This window comes from Loxodonta africana, chromosome 11, assembly GCF_030014295.1.
Source record: "Loxodonta africana isolate mLoxAfr1 chromosome 11, mLoxAfr1.hap2, whole genome shotgun sequence".
In the NCBI taxonomy this organism is placed as follows: Eukaryota; Metazoa; Chordata; class Mammalia; order Proboscidea; family Elephantidae; genus Loxodonta; species Loxodonta africana.
This window is the reverse complement of record NC_087352.1, coordinates 43,843,922-43,862,225: the sequence shown is the minus strand read 5'-3', so window position 1 is coordinate 43,862,225 and position 18,304 is coordinate 43,843,922.

Here is an 18,304-nt window from a genome sequence, read left to right as displayed (position 1 = left end):
CAGATTTCCAAGGTGAATCAGTCATTCAGCATTCTTCTGGCTCCATGTAGAATTAAGAAGCCAGCAGTCCAGGCTCTGGGATATGGTTCTGGATGGGTAGGCCCTCTAGGTTCATCTGGACGATATCCAGGGTCCTGACTGATTCCACACCCTGTTGTTCAACCTGGGTGTTCTAATCTCTTTAGGATGGAAATCATACATATTTTTTGCTTTGAATTACTCCCCCCTTCATCTCCTCCAAAGAACCCAAATGATAGCAGGTCAGGCAGCTTCTTATATGCCACAGAGTCACAGATTCTCAAGTTAGGAATGAATGAGCTCTCTGAACACCCTCTATACTGTTGTCCCATTTTCAGACGCTTGAATTCTTCTGCAAAGGTTGACAAGGCTTTTTTTTTTTTAATCTATCCCCCTTAAATTTAATATTTTTGGATGTGCTATATCCTGAATATATTATCCAAACTTTTCATTTTAGATTCTTGTCTTCTACAAGTTCAAACAACTTGTCATCTATGCCTTTAACAAAGTCATTAAATAATATATCCAGTGATTCTGACCCTGAGTGTGATATGAGTAGCCCTTGAAAACATGGCCAAAATCTTCAGCCATGGCTGCAAATTGTTTATATTAACTAACTACACCTTTGGGGTTAAGGCCTGAGAAGTCTTGTTAACATAAAAACGTAATATCTTGCAATGGTAATAAATTATGTTTAGAAGGCAGCAAGACCTGGGCTTGAAGCCAGACCCCACCGCCTTGAGAATTTGGAGAATTTATTAGCCTTTCTGGACCTCTGTTTCCTCCCCTATGAAAATAGGAGGACTAGCACCAGCCTCAAATGTTGTTGTAAGGATTAATGTGATGCCATAAATAAGGTACCCTAGTACAGTCCCAGGCACATTGCCGACACTCGGTAAATGATTGCTCTTTATTAAATTGTTCTAACGCTCACTTCTGGCAGAGAAGAACCTGTATAGCCAGATATGCCTGAATTTTACAAAGTGCTTCTGTCTTAAAATCTGTGTGAGACCAGGGGTTCTTAATTTAAGATCCCCTTTCCACCCGTCACCAGCACCACCAAACCCAGTCAAGTTGACTCGGACTTGTGGCTACCCCATGTGTGTCAGAGTAGAACTGTGCTCCACAGGGTCTTCAGTGACTGATTTTTCGGAAGCAGATCACCAGGACCTTCTTCTGAAGAGTGCCTGGATTGACTCAAACCTCCAGCCTTTTGGTTAGCAGCCAACCATATCAACTCTTTGCGCCACCAGGGACTCCAAGATCCCCATCAGACTCTTCTAACAGGTTCTCCTGCTCCACTCCCATGGAATGTCAACTGCCATTATTCTCACTCTTGTTGTTGTTAGGTGCTGTCGAGTCAGTTCCGACTCATAGCAACCCTACAGGACAGGGTAGAACTGCCCCATAAGGTTTCCAAGAAGCAGCTAGTGGATTCAAACTGCGGACATTTTGGTTAGCAGTAGAGCTCTTAACCACTACGTCACCAGGGTTCCATCCTCACTGCAGTGGAATGTTTTTCTGGGGTTGGGGAGGGTCTTATAATAAATCACAGGCAGTTTTTAAACCCTCTTCAAGAAAACAACAACAAAAAACAAAAACACAGCTTTCCTCCCACACATTGTCCAGCTACTTTCCAGAGTGAAGGTGAGCCAGTGTATTTATGTTTTTTGAATTATTTTTCTGGAACAAGCCTGACCTCTAGAGGACAGGATTCACATGGACATGAGAGGAGCCAAAGTCACTATAAGTGCCTCACACTTAGTTGGAAAAAAAAAAAAAAAAGTACTGTATAAATTCTCATTTCCTTTCCTTGTTATATATGGGGTTTTTAAATTGCAAAAATAAATATTTGAAAATTACATAATTCAGTTAATTTAAGCCAGATTTTATTTTCCACTCCTTTTATTCAACTATTATTGATCATCTTTTCTGTGCAAGGATTTTGAATGCTGCAACACTCTTCATCTGGGGTTCTCAACCAGAGGTGATTCTGCCTCCTCCCCCCACCTCCGCCCGGAGACATTTGGCAATATCTGGAGGCATATTTGGATGCTGCTTAATATCCTACAATGTCCAGGACAGTCCCCCACAACAAAGAATTATCCAGCCCCAAGTGTCAATAGTGACGAGGTAAGTAACTGGTCAAAACATACCCAGCTAAATAGGAGTGGCTCTTTAAATCTGGTTGGTCTTTAAAGTCCTGGTTTGAGTCCTGGCTCTCACCCCTTCTAGTGATGTAGACTTGGGCAAGTGCCTTAGTGTCTTTAAGCTTCAGTTTTTTTGTCTATGAATTGGGAATAATAATGGTACTAACAGAGATGATTATTGTGTAAATTAAATTAGTTAATACTTGTAAATTGCTTAGTATGGTGAATGCATGGTAGATACTCAACTATTAGCCATCAGGATGTTGTTGTTGTTATTATTAATTGACTCAAAGCCTATGCCCTTTCAATATTAAAAACAAAACAAAACAAAAAAACCTGCCTCTAAGTACAAAATTGTTGTCATTAGCTGCCATTGAGTTGGCTCCGACTCATGATCATCTTGTATATAACAGAATGAAACACAGACTGCTCTTGTGCCATCTTCATGATCCATGGTATGAGTCCATTGTTGCAGCTTTAAATAAAAGATTAGGGAAATATGAAGGAGGAGGAAGGAATACACAGTCATTATACTAAAAATAATTAGTCAACGTTCAACCATTTCAAGAGGTAGCATATGATCAAGAACTGATGGTACTATAGGAAGGTGTCCAAGCTGTACAGAAGGCATTGGCAAAAAACGAGGCTCCAGTAATTGACAGAATACCAACTGAGATGTTTCAACAAACGGCTGGAGCACTGGAAGTACTCATTCGTCTATGCCAAGAAATATGGAAGACAGCTTGCTGGGTAACCGACTGGAAGAGATCCATATTTATGCCTATTCCCAAGAAAGATGATCCAACTGAATGTGAAAATTATCGAACAATATCATTAATATCACATGCAAGCAAAATTTTGCTGAAGATCATTCAAAAGTGGCTACAGCAGTATATCGACAAGGAACTGCCAGAAATTCGGGCTGGATTCAGAAGAGGACATGGAACCAGGGATATCATTGCTGAAGTCAGATGGATCCTGGCTGAAAGCAGAGAATATCAGAACGATGTTTACCTGTGTTTTATTGACTATGCAAAGGCATTCGACTGTGTGGATCATAACAAACTATGGATAACATTGCAAAGAGAGGGAATTCCAGAACACTTAATCATGCTCATGAGGAAACTGTACATAGATCAAGAGGCAGTTATTCAGACAGAACAAGGGGATTCTGAGTAGTTTAAAGTCAGGAAAGTTGTGCATCAGAGTTGTGTCTTTTCACCATACCTATTCAATCTGTATGCTGAACAAATAATCCGAGAAGCTGGACTATATGAAGAAGAATGGGGCATCAAGATTGGAAGAAGACTCGTTGACAACCTGCGTTATGCAGATGACACAACCTTGCTTGCTGAAAGTGAAGAAGACTTGAAGAATTTACTGATGAAGATCAAAGACCATAGCCTTCAGTATGGATTACACCTCAACATAAAGCCTCAACATAAAGAACACAAAAATCCTCGCAACTGGACCAATAAGAACATCATGATAAACAGAGAAAAGACTGAAGTTGTCAAGGAATTCATTTTACTTGGATCCACAATCAACACCCATGGAAGCAGCAGTCAAGAAATCAAAAGATGCATTGCATTGGGCAAATCTGCTGCAAAAGACCTCTTTAAAGTTTTGAAAAGCAAAGAAGTCACCTTGAACACTAAGGCGTGCCTGACCCAAGCCATGGTATTTTCAATTGCATCATATGCACGTGAAAGCTGGACAATGAATGAGGAAAACTGAAGAACTGACACCTTTGAATTGTGGTGTTGGCAAAGAATACTGAATATTCCATGGACTGCCAAAAGAATGAACAAATATCTGCCTTGGAAGAAGTACAACCAGAATGCTCTTTAGAAGCAAGGATGGCAAGGCTGTGCCTTACATAATTTGGACATGTTGTCAACAGGGATCGATCCCTGGAGAAGGATATCATGCTTAGTAAACTACAGAGTTAGCAGCAAAGAGGAAAACCCTCAACAAGATGGGTTGACACAGTGGCTGCAACAATGAGCTCAAGCATAACAACGATTGTAAGGATGGCACAGGCCCAGACAGTGTTTCATTCTGTTTTGCATAGGGTTGCTATGAGTCGGAACTGACTCGAAGGCACCTAACAACAAAGAAGGAGGTGACTTTAGTCTAGCATTGATGGAGGAGTGCTGTGTGTTGCTCCCAATAGGGAGGGGAGATGAAGTGGATCCTGGGAAGGGTCATGGAAATGGTGTTCAAGTGTAGGTGTGAAAGATGAGTAATATAATTTAAATTTACATTTTAAATTGAATTAGGAATTACTAACAAATGAGTGTTCACAATCTCTCCCACCCGCGCTTCTTTCTACTTTGTGTGGGGAGGTTTCTCTTCTATTTCTTGCTATGATGTACAATAATTTGAAGGAATAAGATTTTATGAACATTTTCTTCAAAACGCTTCACGTAAATTCATTGTCCTCCAGATGACAAAGCTCCATATCATGTATCTTTTGCTGGGCATGCATTCTTCAGATGTCGTAAGAGTGCGTGCAGGGCTGGGTTGCCACATACACAGCGACTGTGTGACGTGCTGCCATCACAAATATGCAGGAAATGGGTGTTTGCTTGTGCAGGATGCTTTTCCTGTCTTTCCTCATGGTCAGACAGATATGTTATTAGGGAGACGTGCTGGGTCAGCAGCTCCTCATTAATGTGGAATTGCTTCATGCTCTGGAGGTCCTTCCTGGAATAGGGGAGGTGGTAGGTTCAATGGAGATGAGCCAACACACAGTGCTTTCAGCACAGGCCTTAACAGTTAGAGAAGTGGGACCTGGGGACATTTGTTCCCAAGCCCTCTATACCACCTTGAGATCCCAAAATGGGTGTTTAATGGTTTTATAGAGGTGAGGGAGGGAATGGGCCAGCCCTGGCTTGGCAGGTATTCAGGTAGAATAAGGGCCCAGGTTCTGCCATACCCGAATGATCAGAAAATCAGATTTTTAAAATCAACTCTATCAAGAAATTTGATCCAGTTATCCAAACAGTCACTCAACCAAAATTGATGAAGCCCTTCCTATGTATCAGGCATGATTCTGGGTGCTGGAAAAGAGCAGCATGCTGTCTCTCAGTGTGGAATTTTTCTAGAAATTACCTGTGTAATCCCCCTGCTTTTAGATTCCACAAGAATCTAATGACCCCTTTGGAGGAGGCCACCTGTTTTAGATTGGGTTCTTTCAGAAGCAGGTCTGGAGCTTAGGATCCATATAGAAGTGATTTATTAAGGAAGTGCTCCCAAGGGAAACCAGGGAGGAACAGGAGAAGCAGGACAGGGAAGGAGAAGAAGCCAACTGTGATTTCAAGTGAAGCCCCAGTCTTAGATTACCCCAAGGTGAGCTTTGGAGGGTAACCTGCTATAAAAGTTTGTACCAGCTCAGAACAAAGGAGTTGGGCTTTTGTATTTCCATTGGCTATTCTCATGGGAAAACTCCTAGGCACTTCCCGCCTGCTCCTGCAGAGATGGCTCTAGTGTAATAGGTGTCATGGACTGAATTGTGTCCCTCAAAAATATCTGTTAACTTGCCTATGCCACGATTCCCAGTATTGTGTGATTGTCCACCATTTTGTCGCCTGACGTGATTTTCCTATGTGTTGTAAGTCCTGCCTCTATGATGTTAATGAGGTAGGATTAGCAGCAGTTATGTTAATGAGGCAGGACTCAATCTACAAAATTAGATTTCGTCTAAAGCCAATCTCTTTTTATTTTTTATTGTACTTTAGATGAAGGTTTACAGAACAAACTAGTTTCTCATCAAATAGTTAGAACACATATTGGCTAACAACCCCACGGCAAATCAACACTCTCCCTTCTCAAGCTTGGGTTTCCTACTGCCAGCTGTCCTGTTGCCTCCTGCCTTCTAGTCCTTGCCTCTTTATGCCTCCCTTAGTCTTGTTTTGTTTTATGGGCCTGTCTAATTTTGGCTCAAGGGTGAACCTCAGGAGTGACTTCATTACTAAGCTGAAAGAGTGTCCAGGGGCCCTACTCTCAGGCTTTCTCCAGTCTCTGTCAGGCCAGAAAGTCTGGTTTTGCTTTTTGAGTTAGAATTTTGTTCTATGTTTTTCTCCAGCCCTGTCCAAGATCATCTATTGTGATCCTTGTCAGAGCAGTCAGTGGTGGTAGCCAGGCACCATCTAGTTGTACTGGATTCGATCTGATGAAGGCTGTGGTAGATGTGGCCCATTAGACCTTTGGACTAATCTTTCTCTTGTATCTTTAGTTTTCTTCATTTTTCCGTGCTCCTGGAGGGGTGAGACCAGTGGAGTATCCTAGATGGCCACTCACAGACTTTTAAAACTTCAGACGCTACTCACCAAAGTAGAATGTAAGATATTTTCTTTATAACCTACGTTATGCCAGTAGAACTAGATGTTCCCCCAGACCATGGTCCTCACAGCCCTCAGCCCAGAAATTTGGTCCCTCTGGGAGTTTGTATGTGTCTATGGAGCTTCCATGATCTTGCCTTGTACAAGTTGTGCTGGCTTCCCCAGTATTGTGTACTGTCTCACCCTGTACCAAAGTTACCAAGTATCTATTGTCTATTTAGTGTTTTCCATCCCCACCTCTCCCTCCCTTGTAATCATCAAAGATTGTTTCTTTTTGTGTGTAAATCTTTTCATGAGTTTTTACAGTAATGGTCTCGTACAATATTTGTCGTTTTGTGATTGGCTTATTTCACTCAGCATAATGTCCTCCAGATTCATCCATGTTATGAGATGATTCACAGATTCATCACTGTTCTTTATTGTTGGGTAATACTTCATTGTGTGTATGTACCACAGTTTGATTATCCATTCATCTGTTGATGGGCACCTAGGTTATTTCCATCTTTTTGCTATTGTCAACAGTGCTGTAACAAACATTGGCGTGTGTATGTCTATTTGTGTAACAACTCATTTCTCTAGGATATATTCTTGGAGTGGGATTGCTGGATCATATGGTATTTCTATTTCCAGCTTTCTGAGGAAGCACTATATTGTTTTCTAAAATCGTTGTATCATTTTGCATTCCCACCAGCAGTGCATAAGAGTTTTGATCTCCCCACAGCCTCTCCGACATTTGTTATTTCCTGTTTTTTTTTTTTTTTGATTCGTGCCAGTAATGCCAGGGTAAGATGATATCTCATTGTGGTTTTGATTTGCGTTTCTCTAATGGCTAGTGATCTCAAACATTTCCTCGTGTGTGTTGGCCGCTTGAGTGTCTTCTTTGGTGAAGTGTCTGTTCATTTCCTTTGCCCATTTTTTAACTGGATTATTTGACTTTTTGTTGTAGAGGTGTCGGATTTTCTTGCAGATTTTACAGATTAGACCTTTGTTTGATTTGTAATAGCCAAAAATGTTTTCCCCAGTCTACAGACTGTCTTTTTACTCTTTTGGTGAAGTCTTTTGATGAACTTAAGTGTTTAATTTTTAGAAGATCCCAGTTATCTAGCTTATCTTCCAGAGTTTGTGTGTTGTTGGTTGTGGTTTGTGTCTTGTAAATGCCATGTATCGGGGCTCTAGTGTTGATCCTACTTTTTCTTCTGTGAGCTTCATAGTTTTTGGGCTCATTTTTAGGTCTTTGATCCATTTTGAGTTAGTTTTTGTATATGATGTGAGGTATACATCCTGTTTCTTTTTTTTTGCCGATGGACATCAAGTTTTGCCAGCACCATTTGTTAAAAAGACTGTCTTTTCCTCAATTGATAGACTTTAGGCCCTTGTTGAAGATCAGGTGACCATAGGTGGATGGATTTACATTTAGATTCTCTATTCTGTTCCATTGGTCAATGTATCTGTGATTGTACCAGTACCAGGCTGTTTTGATTACCATAGCTGTATAGTAGGTTCTGAGGTCAGGTAGTGTGAGTCCTCCTACTTTATTCTTCTTCAATAGTGCTTTACTTATCTGGGGTTTCTTCCCTTACCATATAAAGTTAATGGTAAGTTTTTCCATCTCTTTTATGAATGTTGTTGGTATTTCAATTGGGATTGCTTTGTATTTGTAAATCGCTTTGGGTATAATTGTCATTTTCACAATGTTGAGTCTACCTATCCATGAGCATGGTATGTTTTTCCATTTATGTACCTCTCTTTTGGTTTTTTGCAGTAGTGTTTTGTAGTTTTCTTTGTATAGGTCCTGTACATCCCTGGTTTAACTTATAAGTATTTTATTTTTTTAGGGACTATTATAAATGTTATTGTTTTCATGATTTCCTTTTCATCATTCTCTTTATTGGTGTATAGAGATCAAACTGATTTTTGTATGTTTATCTTGTATCCTGCTACTTTGCTGAATCTTTCTATTAGTTCCAGTAGTTTTCCCGTGGAGTCTTTTGGATTTTCTAAGTATAGCGTCATATCATCTACAAATAGGGACAGTTAAACTCCTTCGTTACCAGTTTGGATGCCCTTTATTTCTTTTTTCTTGCCTTATTGCTCTAGGTAGAACTTCCAGCACAATGTTAATTAGGAGTGGTGATAAAGGGCATCCTTGTCTTGTTTCTGTTCTCAAGGGGATCAGCCTCTCTCTGTTAAGAATGATGTTGGCCTTTGGTTTTGCATGAAAAAAAAAAAAAATTTGGTTTTGCATAGGTGTCCTTTATTATTATGTTGAGAAATTTCCCTTCTATACCTATTTTATTGAGAGTTTTTATCAGGAATGGGTGTTGGACTTTGTAGAATACTTTTTCTGTGTCGATTGAGATGATCATGTGATTCCTTTCTTTCCTTTTATTTATGTGGTGGATTACGTTAATTGATTTTCTAACATTGAACCATCCTTGCATACCTGGCATGAATCCTACTTGGTCATGGTGTATTATTATTATTATTGTTTTTGTTGATATGCTGCTGAATTCTACTGATTAGAATTTTGTTGAGAATTTTTGCATTTACATTCATGAGAGATATTGGTCTGTAATTTTCTTTTTGTTGTGGTGTCTTTGCCTATTTTTGGCATCAGAGTTATGCCGGCTTCATAGAATGAATTTGGAAGTATCACTTTCTTTTCTATATTCTGAAGTAGTTTGAGTAGTACTGGCATAAGCTCTTCTCTGAATGTTTGGTAGAATTCTCCTATGAAGCCATCTGGGCCAGGGCTTTTTTTTTGTTGGGAGTTTTTTAAAATTACTTTTTCAATCTCTTCTCTTGTTATGGGTCTGTTCAGATTTTCGATATTATTTTGTGTTAGTTTGGGTAGGTAGTGTGTTTCTAGAAATTTGTCCATTTACTCTAGGTTTTCAAATTTGTTGGAGTATAGCTTTTCATAATATTCTGTTATGATCCTTATATTTCAGTTGAGTCTGTTATAATGTCCCCCATTTCATTTCTTATTTGGGTTATTTACATCCTCTTGTGTTTTTCTTTTGTCAGTTTGGCCAGTGATTTATCAATTTTGTTGATCCTTTCAAAGAACCAACTTTTGGTTTTGTTGGTTCTTTGTATTGTTTTTCTATTCTCTATTTCATTTATTTCTGCTCTGATCTTTATTATTTCCTTTCTTCTGGTGTCTGTGGGCTTCTTTTCCTATTTTTTCAAGTTTATAGATAATGTTTTGATGTCCCTTTCTTCTTTTTTGATGTGTGCCTCTATTGCTATAATTTGACCTCTGATTATGATCTTTGCTGTGTCCCAAAGGTTTTGGTGTGATATGTTTTCATTCTCATTTGATTCTAGGAATTTTTTGATTCCATCTCTGATTTCTTCTGTTTCCTAATGGTTTTTAAGCAGGGTGTTATTCAATTTCCATGTAATTGATTTTTTTTTTCCTTGCTCTTCCTGTTGTTAATTTCTGCTTTGATGGTGTTGTGATCAGAGAAGATACTTTGTATTATCTCAATGTTTTGGATTTTGTTGAGGATTGCTCTGTGACCTAAGATGTGTTCTATTCTGGAGAACGTTCCATGTGCATTAGAAAAGAATGTGTACTTTGCAGCTGTTCTATATATATCTATGTGGTCAAGTTGTAATGCCAATTTCTTTTGAGATATAAAAGAGAGAAGCAAGCAGAGAGATGTGGGGACCTCACACCACCAACAAGGCAGCACTGGGAAGACAGCATGTTCTTTGGACCTAGGGTTCCTGCACAGGGGAAAATTGATGAGAAGACCTTCCTTCACAGCCAACAGAGACAGAAAGCCTTCCCCTGGAACTGACACCTTGCATTTGGATTTCTAGACTACTAAACTGTGAGAGAATAAACTTCTCTTTGTTAAAGCCATCCACTTGTGGTATTTCTGTTATAGCAGCACTAGATGACTAAGACAATAGCAATATTCTGAACACTGAAGGCACAGCCATTAGCAGCAAAGCCGACTGGAGCTGGGGGATGAGCATGTGGGCAAGGCCACAGTGTCTACCATACCCTGCCAGTGGGGAGGCTGTAGACAGGATAAAAAGAAGGAAAGAATGTCTTTGTAGCATTCTGTAGAGCCTTGCTACTCAAAGGGTCATCCTCAGCCCAATGGCCTATGTTCTGATGGTGCTCCACCACCTGGGAGCATGTTAGAAATGCAGAATCTCAGGCCCCACCTCAGACCCAGTAAATCTGAATCTTCGTATTAACAAGATCCCCAGGGGAGTGGAATTTACATTAATGTTTGAGAAGCTCGGCCCCAGAATGCTAGAAAGAGAACACAGATTTCTTCATTTCTGCTCTGTCTGGAGAAGTTGGCATACAGCTCAGAGCTGGTGGACTTTAAAGTTTTCAGCCTGCAGATTCCCTGGTCCAGCAGATAAATAAGGAGAAAGAGAAAGTATCCCCAGCTGTAAGCAGGGCAGTGCCCTCTTCCCTACTCAGTGCTCAATCACACCAGGTTTGCAGGTCTCAGTTTCCATTACTTTGCAACATCCATTACTTCACCCTGAAGCCAATATGCTTTTGGGCAATGGGGTTAGGAGATGAAGAGAAAGGGCTTGGGTATGAGCTTAGGAAAGTATAAAATTTTTAAAATAAGGCAAGATTTAGAGCTGACCCCCAGTTTAAGCTTGAAAAGCATTTTGAAAAGTCATAAGTAAATTATTTGGCTCAGATATGCCTCACAGGGGAGTCACAATACAACTCATACAGGGAAGAGAAACCTCTGCAGCAAAACCTGTTGGTCACCAAAAGACCTCCCAGAGGTACCAACAATGTCTCTTGCAAAACACTAAAAATTCCCACCACTAGCATCACGATGGGTGTCAGTCAGCTCACACAGGGAATGGTCTTGTGAGGGCTGCTATGAACAATTTGATGAAACATCTGGTTAAAGTCGGCAGTTTAAACACACCATTTAACTTCAGGCCCCTCCTAAATTCACACGTGCAAAAATAGTTGAGTTTTCTTCTTTTTGCTGCTGTTATTTAAAACCATTTACCTAAGAAGAAAAAGGGAATCCAAGAGAATATAACAGCAATAAATTTTTGGAGGCTGAAAAGTAGATTGGTTATCATAAGTGATAATTAGCTAGAAAGAAGCCCTTGTAGTGCTCAACTGCTAACCAAAATGTTGGTAGTTCAAACCCATCCAGTGGCCCCTTGGGAGAAAAGACCTGGTGATCTGCTTCTGTAAAGATTACAGTCTAGGAAACCCTATGAGGCAGTTCTACCCTGACATATAGAGTCGCTATAAGATGGGATTGACTCCTCAGGACCACCTCCAATGGCTGAAGAAGTGGCAGCACCAGGACCTCAGGAATGGAGAGTTGAGTAGAAGTTAAAATTTGAGAAACTAAAGGTCTGTTGAAAAAGAAGTTACACTCATATCCCATCTCACACTCCACACTGTTAGCATACTGACCCCTCTAACCAAGATTGCAGGTGATTGGCAATTGAGTCTTTAGAGAGGGTAAAACAGAGGGCAAAACTCTGAATTGCAGAACACCAGACATAGATGAGATCAGGGTTACCAAAATGAAAAAGGAAGAATAAGTAAAAGTTAAAATTCTAAATTTGTACAGGTCCTCTCAGATCCCAGAAATCTGACCTCCATTTTCCTCCAGGCAGGAGATGGGAATAGTGTTCTCAAAGGGCATTGATCTTCCCAAAAGACCAAAAGATAATGATATTGGAATCTCCCAAAGAAAAATAGCCCAGCCAGATAGCCTACATTCAGCACTAGATTTGCTTCCAAGCAGAGCTTCCAATTAGTTTTTTGGCACCCATCCTGAAATAAGAGTCTTGACAAGTATCCACAAGCATTTGAGAAAAGTATCTAAAGATAAAAGAATGACACCAAAACATTTTCCATGTTAGAGATGCTTCTCCCGCAGCTGCCCATAGGGCCTGGGAAACACAAAGCAAAAGTGTGGATTAGTTAGTGCCCCATGGAACAAACTTTTACCAGTGAGAAACAGGAGACTGGAATAAACCTGCAAATGAAGCTTTCTGTTTTTCCTTTGAAGGACGTCCAAAGTGTGCTATTTCCATACAGCCTCTCCAAGATGTTGCCTTAGTTATCTAGTGCTGCTATATTAGAAATACCACAAGTGGATGACCTTAACAAACAATTTTATTCTCTCACAGTCTAGGAGGCTAGGAGTCCAAATTCATGGTGCCAGCTCCAGAGGAAGGCTTTCTCTTTCTGTTGACTCTGGGGGAAAGTCTTTATCATCAATCTTCCCTGGTCTAGGAGGTTTTCAGCACAGGGACACCAGGTCCAAAGGACGTGCTATGCTTCCAGTGCTGCTTTCTTGGTGGTTTGAGGTCTCCATGTCTCTCTGTTTTCTTCTCTATTTTATATCTCAAAAGAGGTTGGCTTAAGATACAACCTAATTTTGTAGATTGAGTCCTGCCTCATTAACATCATAGAGGTAGAATTTACAACATATGGGAAAATCACATTAGATGACAAAATGGTGGACAATCACACAATACCGGGAATATGGACTAGCCAAGTTGGCACATATTTTTTGGGGGGACACAGTTCAATCCATAACAGAAGTTGTATGTGACTGAGCTTCTGGCTGGGGTTTCAAGCTGTGACCAACTAAGTAATGCATTTCTTGGTTATGCTTTCTGTCTTCCTCTGTATCACTTCTCCTTTTCCCTCATTTTTGATGCCCTGGAATTGCACCTACCAATTAGCACAAAAGCCTTGCCTTAAGCTTTCTGGCTAGGTAATGCAGGATAATATACCTGGGTCCCTGAATGACTGCACGGAGCAGTGTCTTTACCCTCTACCCACTGACTTCTGTTTGACCATGGCATAACCAAGAAATAAATTTTTATTTTATTAAGATATTGATTTTTCTTTTACTTTTTGTTATGGAAAATAATTTATTTTAATAGCACTCAGTAGGCCCTGAAAGCTCTTGCCGTTCAGTCCTGAGAAATCCTCTTGAGTTACTTCCTTTTGTCTTCTTAATTGTTGCTATGTTTTTAACATAATATTTAATGCATCAAAGGGAATATTATCAATAATTCCATTTAACTGAGGTAAACACTACTATGAATTTATATTCATCATTTCCTAGTTTTATTTTTATCTTGTGAAAATCTGACCAAATAATACACTGTTCTGTTTTGTTTTTACATGAGCTTTATAACATTTGGCAGTATCCTAAACATACTCCAGAGCAAGAGTTGGCAAACTTTTTTGGCAAAGGGCTCAAGTAGAGATAACTACCAACAGCACTAATAATAATAATAATAATAATAATAATAATAATAATAATAATAATAATACTCACTATGATTAGACACTCTTACACTTCATCTACATTATATCATTTGTAACAACAATGCATTAGTTTTGCATATAAAGCTTGTGACTTTCTAAATGTTTCCTACTTCATAATTTCACCCAGAGCTGTTGGAACTCCTAATCATTATTATGTTTTCGATGACTACTTCAGAAATTTTGGAAATGCAGGATATGTGCTTATCTTTCCACATTAATACAGTAAGAAGAAATACTTCTGGAGCATGATGTCATATTAAATCATTAAATTATGAAGCATAATTTCAATGAGTCACAGATATACACTAAGGGGCCATGATTCTTCATTAAGAAAATGTGATCACAAAGGTTTTTCATTGAAACTGAGGTCTTCAGGTGGAATTTTGAAATAGCCTTTGTGTCTTCACGTCCAGGCAAACAGGAATTTGTTGTGAAGTAAGAGTGGTTTAACATTCCTGACTTAAGAGAATGACCACAAAAATATACTTATCTAAGTACTGGGGAAATGTTTAGAACTTTCCTTGAGTAAATGGTATGGATTTATTCCTTATTCCTCCACATATTTGAGTTTGTTAGCACAGGTAGATGAGATACAATACTAATGCAATGTGTAGCCTGTTCTGATGAACCAAAGAGTTGCCACTGAACACTGCCTTAGGCTGCGTTCTTTAGAGAAGCAAAACTAGTGAAGTTCATAAATATATATATAGAGAGAGATTCATATCAAGGAAATGGCTTGCATAGTTGTAGAGGCTGGAAAGTCCTCCATGGGTCAGGCTGGAGGCTTCTCCTGACTCACGTAGCTGAAGGAGCTGGTGAACCTAAGATGAGCAGGTCAGACAGCAGGCCTCTGGCTCACAGGCTGCAGATACTGACAAATCCCAAGGTTGGCAGGAAAACTACTAGCTTAAGTCCCAAGAACTGGAGGTCAGATGAATAGGAGTCAGTTGCAGGATCCAGAGCAAGCAAAATCTAGTAAGTTTTGCCAGAAAGTCCACCTTTATTGGATGCACACTCCCCTTCAACTGATTGGCTGCTCACAACAGATCCCATTATGGAGGCAACCACATTACATCAGAAACTACACCATCGCTACACCATAACTGCCAAACCACTGAGAATCATGGCCCAGCCAAGTTGACACACAACCCCAACCATCATAAACACTAAGAAATCACTTCCGTATTAAAGTTAAATTATCATATTCAGCACTATCCTCTGCCTGTAGGTGAAATGAATGAGCAGTACTTTCACACTAAGGCAAAAAGCATATGGGCACAAATATTGAAATCACCAAGGAATATGATTGAAATAGTGTTGGAAAGGGTAAGAACAAAAATCATCAAGAACTGATAGGATTTAGAAGGTATTCATTCCTCTGAGTCAGATTTCATGTAAACAAGAGCTTTGGTGGGATAAATATCCAGAACCAAATATCAGGGAAAAATAAGCCACCACAAATTGTGACTTAATGGAAATCTGAGATGTTCTGATCTTTGTATGGTCTCATCAGCCTCGTCGCCTCAATGCCAAATACAAAAATTATTTAAATTATTTCTTTCTCTGAAGTCAATATTTTTGTAAATCTTGTGTCATCTATTATCTGGAAGGATGGTGTTTATCAACATCTTCAAGGGCTGGATATTTTCCATTAAATTTTTTATTCAAGTGTCCAATACAATACAAAGTTAAGAAAATTAAGGCAGAGTGGCCTTTTTCTCCTTGGGATCCACTTTCTGTGATACTTAATCCTTAACATCTTTTCTTGACTCTTTGCTTCCTTCCTTGGTACTTCTTGGTACTCTTTCCTTCCTTCCTTGGTTAGAACTCCTGGGGGCTCAGCTACTGTGAGGCCCTTTCCCAAACTCTGGAGTAGATGAGGTATTTCCCCTGCAATGGCCTTGATTCCCTCTGTGCTATTGCAGCCAGCCAAGAGCAAGGTTTATGTTCCTCTGCCTATGGAGTCCTATCCCAGCACCTGTCCCTGAAATTCCCTGAGCTCCTAGATCCAGAATCCCAACATTTCCTGATATCCAGTTCATTGAGATTCACTTCTCAGTTGTTCCGCTTCTCCTGGAAGATAGTTTTCTATCATAAAAATGGAGAGAAGAGGGAGGTCACATTCTGAGGCTTTCTTAGAAATGCTAGAGGGGATCAGAATTGGGATACAGAATTTTTTTGTTTGTTTGTTTAGTTCAAAAAACATCAACTAGACATATCCAATGGGTACATATTGTATGAGGCATTGTGAGAGTAAATGGTGAAACACACACAGGTACTGCTCCAGAGAGCCTTACAATAATGTTGGAGAAACAAATATATAAACATAGAATTTTAACACAATGTTTAAGTGCAGTAAAAGAGGTAAAATTAATAATTTTTGATGCTAACTTTTTTTTTTTTTTAGTAGTTACTATGTGCCAGATACTATGGTACACACTTTAATGTATTTTATTTGATACACTTGAAGATGTGGGCAGGGGCCAGATCACGGAGAGCCTTGAACTCATGTAGACTCAGTTAAGGCTTTATCCTGTACTTAACAGGGACTCATTGAAGAATTTGGGGAAGAGTGATGGTAGGATCTATTTACATTGTAAATAGATCGAGCTTAAGGAACAAGACACCAAGGGAGATCAAGCCAGGGACAGCAAGACTAGAATTAAGACAACAGTTTTAGAGAAAAAGAGGAGTACTGTGCCTCAAAAAAAAAAAAAAAAGAAAAAAAATTTTTTTTTAATTAAATTAATGGACTTGTAGAATGGTTGATGAGAATGTAGATTTTAAAACAAGGAGTCAAGGATGTTGCTCTGATTTTGACTTAGATGACTAGTAGACAGCGATGTTGTTAACAAGATGAGAAGTAAATGAGTAAAAACAGGTCTGGCAGATGGCGGGAAGAAGATGTGTCTGCTTTGCACATGCTGAAACGGGAGTGGTCATGGGACAGTCAAGGGTAGAGGCCCCCCAGGAAGTTGGATTTGGCAGCCTCAAGATCAGGGGAGAATCCAGGCTGGAAATAGAGTTGTGTGCGTCTTTCTTGTCAGCTTGCCTTTTCTCCTTTCCCATCACCCACGCATCCTGTTTACTTTCCTATATTCTTGCCCATGCATTGCGTGTATCCTGCCTAATTAACAAGAATCTAGCAGTAATTTCCACTTCCCTCCTCCTTGTTGTAACCCAGGTCTAACCAAGGCTGCCATGATTTGAAGGAAAAGTAAATTTTCTGGTTCAACCCGGAGATGAATGCATCGCTGACTTGTAATTCATTTAATTTCTCCTTGACATTTCCATTCTAGAAATCAAGTGATTTCCTCAGTCATTTATACAGTACCTTTTTTTTAATCTGAAATCTGTGTGTGAGTCATGTACATATGTTAGTAGTAAGTTTCAATTGGTCTCTGGTCTTTTATCCACCCATAATGAAAAAAAGATGTAGAAATTCGTAAGAGGGTAAACCAAAAGTCATTGGCTTCTGGCTTGGGAATGCATTCTATGATTATCTGGTTGTGTTTACCTCCTAAGTATGTTTTATGAGAGTTGACATTGAAGTATGCTTTCTTTTCCTAGGCACACAACATTGGCTGAGATGTACTAGGAACTGCTAGATAAGAGAGAGACTAAATTAAAACTTGTTATGTAATATAAATAGCCCAGGTATCTGTAAGTAATCCAGAAAGATAATGGAGAGTTAAACGATGCATTCATTTGAGGCTACATGAGCCCAGGTTTATATCATTAGACCCTTGAAGGAAGTGTATCATTGTAAGCATGGAGTTTCACCTGATGTATATGATGACTGAATTAATGATTCACCATATGTTCTGAAGTTACTCTGACAATACAGTCTCTCCTGGCATGCTTTTGGCATGATGAGTCTCAGGAAGGCTATTGATTGGCTTTTCCATATAGCTGAATCACAGAACACCGGATATTTGTTCCCATAGCTTATCAACCGTGGCAGCTATGTTGGGATTATCTCTTGGCAACAAGATAAACACCCTGGCTGGGGTGTTATGCTTCCTAATAAAGCTTGTTTCATGTGCAGACTTTCTCACACTCGTGACTGGCCCAGGGCTATATCTTAAAATAGGTGAGGCTTGATTTTCGTTGCCTTGGATTTCAGGGCTTTTCCTCTCTGTGGCCAGTGATCTCTCTCATTGAAAGCCTTCTCATTCTTTTGCTTCATCCTCTTCACACCCTGAAACTCCTTCCCTGGCCACCTCAGCCCATCAAAACCCTCTCTGCAGGAATTTAGATGCATGTATTGTTTCTTCCTGAGCCATTAACATGCTAAGTTTTATTGGTAATTGTAAAAGGAGCCGTTTGTTCGCTGATAAAGATATTTCAAGAAGTATTTGTTTGAAGATGTTAAATCATGGAGTCCTCAAATTTCACATCATAGAGGTAACATTTCGTCCTGCTTTCAGCAACTAGCTACTTACATGTCCAGAGTGAGCCATGCTATCTAAATA